Below are 7,122 nucleotides of genomic sequence, written 5' to 3' on the forward strand. Positions count from 1 at the left end.
GGAATGCGGAGTCTTACCCACTGGACCACCAGGGAAGTCCCTCATCAATACGCTTTTGAACCTCTTCTCACCACAGGAGACTGTGGCAGTGGTTGTTTCTGGGGATACAACTGAATCGCTCTCAGGATGATTTTAAGGTATTAAGGTGATTTTAAGGTGAAGGCCAGATGATGTCTATGCCCCAGTTTTTATCCACCAATAGGCCAGATTAGTGGTCTCTGCTGCCCGAAGAGAACATGTTCACATTCCTGTTCTTATCCTAATGCTTTATTTCTGTATTTTCATTGGGGACTTTCGGCCCTACACCTGGAGTGAGAAGACCTGGTTTTCAAATCTGGCTCTACCTTCCCTAACTAAATGACTTGAGCAAATTACTTAACTTATCTAAACCTCATATTCCTCATCTGTAAACCCACATGAGTTGTTAAAAAGTTCAAGTAACATCATGTTTGTGAAAGCCCTGGTGAACTACAAAGTTATGTGTGGACGCCGGGGTTTATTCATTTTAGTCTCAGCAGCAAAAGAAAAACCTGAGAATAGATACCATGCAGTATGTCAAAATTTGATCCAGCAATTCCACTTCTAGGAATTTGTCCCACAAAAATGCTGTGTTCTGCAAAAGGATGTTTGTGTGAGGAATTTCACTGCAGCTTGTTGAAAAGTTGGAGATAACCTAAATGTTGCCAATAGAGGATTGGGTAATAAATTATGATGCATATATACCATGCAACACTGTGCAATAGTAAATGTAATAAGATAAAGTAAATAAAAACCTCTTACAGTTGTTAGAGTCATGCACCAGTGTCAACTTATATAAATTAACAGGTGTGGTCGTCACATCATTAGATATTTGAATGTTCATTAGATACTTGAGTCATGTGTGATAGAAAAATACGTTCAGCTACCTTAGAGAAATAACCTAAGCTTTAAACAAAATGGGATCATCCCACATATAATACTTGCATTTCCATTTGCTATATCCTGGACATCTCCTTATGTCAGTCCATTTTTACTTTTATAATTTTTAAAAATTTACGTAATAAAACATAGGCCTTTGATTATTAAGATAGTTCTCTGGATTAACTGTTGAGAAAAGAAAGGGATCTGTAGGTAGCTTATGTGTGTTTTCAGGAATACAAATCTATAAGATTCTACTAGTGTAAGAGCAGCCTCTTGTTAGAAGTTGCAACGGCCTTAATCCAAGAATCAGGTGTCTAGCACTCTTGTCCCAGCTCTGCTATTAACTTACAGCATGACATCAACCGAATCACTTATCTGGGCCCCAGTTTCCACATCCAGAAAATGAGAAAGTACAGATTCTCTAAGGTCCCTTCAAGCTGAAAATTCAGTGGTTCTATGAAATCACTTTTCAAAGATTTAATAAAGGGTGTTTATATATAATAATGGTTTCTGTTCATTTCTGCCACTAACAGGAATACTTTAACAAGACCTTAGATACTCCATTTACATGCAGAGCAATACACGAAGAATTTTTTTTTAATTTAAACAAAAAGGTTCTTGCCCTCAAGGAACCTATAATTTAAAAAAGAAAATAAGACAGTTGAATTAACAGAAATACAGGAGTATCAAGTTTTACGAAAGGAATGTACAGAGTAAGATGGCCGTGGTAGATCAGTGGAACTCAAATTTATGTTCCTAGAAGCCCTAGGGTTCCTTGGAGGGATTCCGAAGCTGCTTCTGGGATAGAGCAAGAGGCTAAGGGAGTGAGCGCTGCCTCTTCCCCATCCCTGGTTTAACCGAGTTAATTCTGCCTTCCTCTGCATCATGCAGCTAGGAAATCTAAGACAGACTTCTAAAGGAACAGCGCCGCTTTAGACGCAGACGTAGAGAATGAACTTGAGGACACGGGGGGGGAAGGGTAAGCTGGGACTAAGTGAGAGAGCAGCATGGACATATATACACTACCAAATGTAAAACAGATAGCTAGTGGGAAGCAGCCATATAGCACAGGGAGATCAGCTCGGTGCTTTGTGACCACCTAGAGGGGTGGGATAGGGAGGGTGGGAGGGAGACGCAAGAGGGAGGGGATATGGGGATATAAGTATGCATATAGCTGATTCACTTTGTTATACAGCAGAAACTAACACACCTTTGTAAAGCAATTATACTCCAATAAAGATGTTTAAAAAAATAAAGAAAGAAATAGGGCTGCTACAATAAAATTATGAAAACCGCTGGCCTAGATAGTTTCAAAGGTCAGTTCTATCTAAGCTTTCACAATTTTATGATTCTAAGCTGTGTGTAAAGTTTTTATATTCTGCATTCAGTTTTGCATATACACAGGAAATTAACTTTGTAAAGGTTAATTCTCTTGTAAAACAAATAATTATTTTGTAATATGAATAATGAACCCTAGGTGTATCTGTTAAACACACTCAGATTTTCCTGTCCTGAATTTTCTGAACATGAGGCATGGTTATAATTACAAAAGAATTGGATGGGAGAAGAATTGGATGAGGCAGGCAAAAGGGTTATAAAAAAAGATTCACAAGATCCCTGGGACACCATGGGGAAACCGTTGCTTTCATCAGTGAGACCAAAGATTCTGAACTGGAGCTAGAATTCCTGGGCTCTGCCATTGAATCAGGTCATTTCTGTTTCATAGAACACATCTCAGAAACTACCTGGCAATTGACACAATTGCTGAGTGCTTTCTATGCATATTTCATTTAATCCTCCCAACTCCATGAGATGGGTATGATTTTTCTCCCCATTTTACAAACAAGAAAACTGGAACCAGGGGTGGTAAGTCCTTCGTTCAAGGTCACAGAGCCAGGGTTCAAACCCAGGGTGTGACAGCCAAGCCCACACTCTCAGCCACCACAAACTCTACTCCATGTTGCTGTTGGTGACCCACAGGCACTGGGCAAGCAGCTTGCCTTCCAGCTGCCGAAGGAATCAAAGGGGACTCTGCCTCCAATACCTCTATAAATTTATTTTGCCTCATTATCCAATCACAAGGAAAGTCTTTCATTTCCTTTATCAAGGCTGGCCCTAGATAAGAAGTTTCGAGGTAGCTGCAGTTTGTTTCCCCTCCCTCCTCCTCTAGTGGCTCCTTCTTCACACCAGGAAGGAAAGCAATCCTAACTCCATGAAATTTGTTCTGGAGATGAAGGCGCAGATGCGTGGTCTGCCTTGTTTAAGAGTATGATAAAGGTCTAAACGCTGTGAAGTCAGTTGGCAAGATGGGGTGGAGGAATCAGATCCCAGATGACAGGAGTCTGCTGTTCAGGAAGACATTTATAGTCACATCACAAGTTAACAAAACACATCTAAATGGCCTTGATCTTCTTTTATACTTCCTGCCTAGGTAGGAGGATGTGGTCTCAGGAGCCAGCACTGCAGATATGAATAAAAGGCTTTAGCTGCTTAAGGAAGTAATATATAAAGTAGCAGCTGCATTTAGGTCCCTAACTGTTATTATAGATATTTAATTATGTCTTATGTTACCAAATATATTTACTGCAATTAGGCAGATTCTCTAAATAGCTTACCCAATACTCACCCTTCTTTATTTCTAGCAGAGTTGCCTCTCATGATAAAGGCTGAAAGTACCAGACTCTTGCTTTCCCAGGTTCACTTGAAGCTAAAGACAGCCACATGAGCCAGTTCTGGCCAATGAGAAGTAAGAGGAAGACCGTACTGGGAGATGTCTGGGGACATTTTTCTTCTAGTTAAAAGGATGAGCATGCATGAGGCCCCTGCGCTTTTTTCCTTCATGGCTGTGAACACAGTTGTATGAAAACATGATCTTCAGCTATGCCAACCATGCAACAGCAAGTCTAAAGACCAAGAGCCAATGCTGAGAGTAAAGAAATAAAAGGATGAAAGGAGTCTGCTCAGTTGTATTTTTCAGCTGATGAACCAAAGTAGGACCTCTAGACTTCTTTTGTGAGACAGTGAAAACTGCTCTTGAGGCTTTTTGTTAAGTGTTCTTGTTACCTGCCTCTGAAAGCATTTTGATACATTGAAAATGCAGAATGATACAGAAACTGGAATTGTAAGTATATAAAGTATGTTAGTATCAGGATAAGGACCAGATGGTATAATGACTGATACCAGGATATTCTATAGAGAGGTGGGAAAAGGAGGCCCAGGGCTCAGACTTGGACATTCTGATTTAATTGGCCTGGGTAGGACCCAAACATTGGTATTTTTTTTAAAAAATGTCTTCCAGGTGATTCTAGTATGTACAGGTTTGAGAACCTGTGACCTAGTCCAGCTCTTTATTTTACCTTTGGGGAAACCGAGAATCAGGTAACATGACTGGTAGAAACCATACTACGCAAAGGTAAGCCAAGAGAGGATTGTGCAAAAGTCTTCAGGGTCACTTCTTCCTCTTACCTCGGGCCCACTGGATATGCAGTGTCTCCTAAGTCCTGTCTACACTGAGCCCTGAAATATTGCACCCTGCAGGGCAAGGCCCTGTGTCCTTTCCTAGGCCCCTATCCTGGTCAAAACTCTCATTCCCTTAGGGATCTGCTGGGCAACTAGCAAACTAATCTTAAATGAATTCTAGCCAAGTTGTTAATGACAGATAATGGCTTAATGCATTACTCCTCCCAGATAACATTTCCATTTTAATAAAAGCCTTTAATGCCTAACCCAAAGGAAACAGTGCAGAGACTGAAAAGTGCAGAGACTGCAAGTACCTGAAACCTCTGCCCCCTCTCTGTCCCTAGAAGACATCTCCAAACTGTAACCGAGGCTTTCTGAGAAGTCCACAGGGCTCTGGACAGCCCCTACCAACCAGTGATGTGAGTTACTTCGTAAGATGAAATCTATGTGCCAACCCTATTGTCAAACAAATATTTGTCTGGGAGTAAGGAGACTTGAATCCTACTTTGAGGCTTTGACATTACCTGGATATATGGCCTTAAACAAACTATTAAACATTTCCGGGTCTCAGTTTCCTTATCCACAAAATGGCATTAGGATTGGTCTTCTCCAATGAGTAGTTCATGATCTGCCAGAGACTCCCAAGCCTGAACTGATGGGTCTCCAAGCTGGTTGCTGCTACCAAGTACCTCTTCCCTTTACTCCGCACCAGGGAAGGAAATTCACCCGAAACAGGGACATCACCTTTCTAGCTCTATTTGGGGACTTTCCTGTCCCTAAAAGGCCCTGGAGGAAATAACGTAAACCGGCATTTGGGGCGACTGCTAAGAGGCTAAATCTTGTGACACTGGGAGCCCAATGGCGTGGTTCAAGGAGCCCAAGAGTGGCCCAGTGGAGAGTGTTCTATCAGCCAGAGGGGCAGAGCCTCTGTGCGAGGTGTGTCAGGAATGGGTGTGACCGCACCAGAAGACACATCAAGTGGGGAAAATCAGGTGTGCAGATAACATTTTGTAAATGCCTTTCTAATTCTCAGTGCTCCACGAAGGAATCTCAGAGATTAAATTAAGCTGTTAACCCTCTAGGCACTCCTGTCGTTTATTGTTAAGGAATTAATAGGAATGTGGGAATGCAGATGGCCTGGCTGTCAGCGCGGCGAGGCGATTTTTCTGATCTCCACGGACGTTTCCAGCATCTTTCATTAAGCGCTCATGTACCAATTTGTCATTTTAACCGAGCAGGAAAGAAACTCACTGAACTCCCTGGCTCAGGTGCTGGGAGTTAAATCCTCCCACGACAAGGCCTACAGGGTTGCATCCGCAGGGGAAGCTCCGGCTCCCGGCGATGGTGAGTGGCCTCTGATGGAGGTGGGGTGGAGTGAAGCCATTTCAGGAAGGAAGTCGGGATCCCCAAACCTGGCGGTCCTGAGCACAGGTTTCAGAGGATTGCAGGAGAGTCCTTTCTAGAAATACTAAACAGAGCAGAGATGTAAAGAAACTTCAACTTCCTCCTCAAACGCTCCAGGACGCTGGTAGCCTGCTCAACGAGGGGAGGCGCCACCTACAGGAGACAGGAAGACCTGCAACCTGGTCTGGAGACTTCAACAGTTCGATGGCAGGGATTAACCCGGCCCCACCCTTCCTTCTCCTCGTTGCAGCCCCTAACGTTTATCGAATGCTTTTCTCGTGCCAGACATTGTCCTAAGCGCTTGACATGTATTAACTCTTTTAAACTTGACAATAACCCTATGAGGTAGATGTTATTGTCGTCCCTGTTCTATAGACTAGAAAGCTACAGCTCCGAGAGAGTAACTTGCCCAAAGTCACGCCGTTAAGCGGGAGGCAGGGATCCCCACCCTGAGAGTCTAGCTCAGAGCCTGGATGCTCAACAAGCATTACCTTAAGGGGGGGGTGTGGTGGAATAGAGTCGGTCCTAACTCTCCGCATGATTCACAGTGTAACTCAGGGCCAAGGATTTAACTCAGTGGGCCTTCAGTTCTGCACTTTGCCGTTCCCATATTTTTGAGACACCCTTACGCGTCTGGAGAGAAAATTGTTGCTAAGGTAATCGTAATCTTGCGTAATAAAACAAGTGGGTGGGGGGGCTTCCCTGGTGGCGCTGTGGTTGAGAGTCCACCTGCCAGTGCAGAGGACACGGGTTCGTGCCCCGGTTCGGGAAGGTCCCACATGGCGTGGAGCGGCTGGGCCTGTGAGCCATGGCCGCTGAGCCTGCGCGTCCGGAGCCTGTGCTCCGCAACGGGAGAGGCCGCAACAGTGAGAGGCCTGCGTATCGCAAAAAAAAAAGTGTAGGGGGGAGAATAAGGGTGGTAGAGATTGTGTAGCTCTCATCTTCTTCAGTTTATAGATGAGAATTAGAGAGATAAGGACCCAACCACGATTCCATTCTCAGTGACAGGGCAAGAACTAGAATCCAGGTCTTCTGCTTCCAGTCCTGTGCTTTCCCCCCATACAACACTCCCTCTTTAATCATTCATAGCCAGGATGGGATCTAGATACGGAAGAAAGCTAATCCCACACATTGTGGCTTCACAGCCTCCAAGTCCACCCTCTGACCAGAATACGCTTTTTGGTTTTTTAGCCTGGTGGCGCTTATCTGCAATCCCACCGTTAGTGACTCATGTCTTTCACGAAGACTTTGATCCTATACTCTCAGGACCAGTAAGGCTTTTACTGTTGGCTGTCATTTCGTGTGTACGTGATTGACTTCTAAAGCAGTGCCCCTGGAAGTGTGGTCCACAGATGGCAG

This window comes from Leucopleurus acutus, assembly GCF_964270905.1.
Source record: "Leucopleurus acutus genome assembly, chromosome: 19".
Classification (NCBI taxonomy): Eukaryota; Metazoa; Chordata; class Mammalia; order Artiodactyla; family Delphinidae; genus Leucopleurus; species Leucopleurus acutus.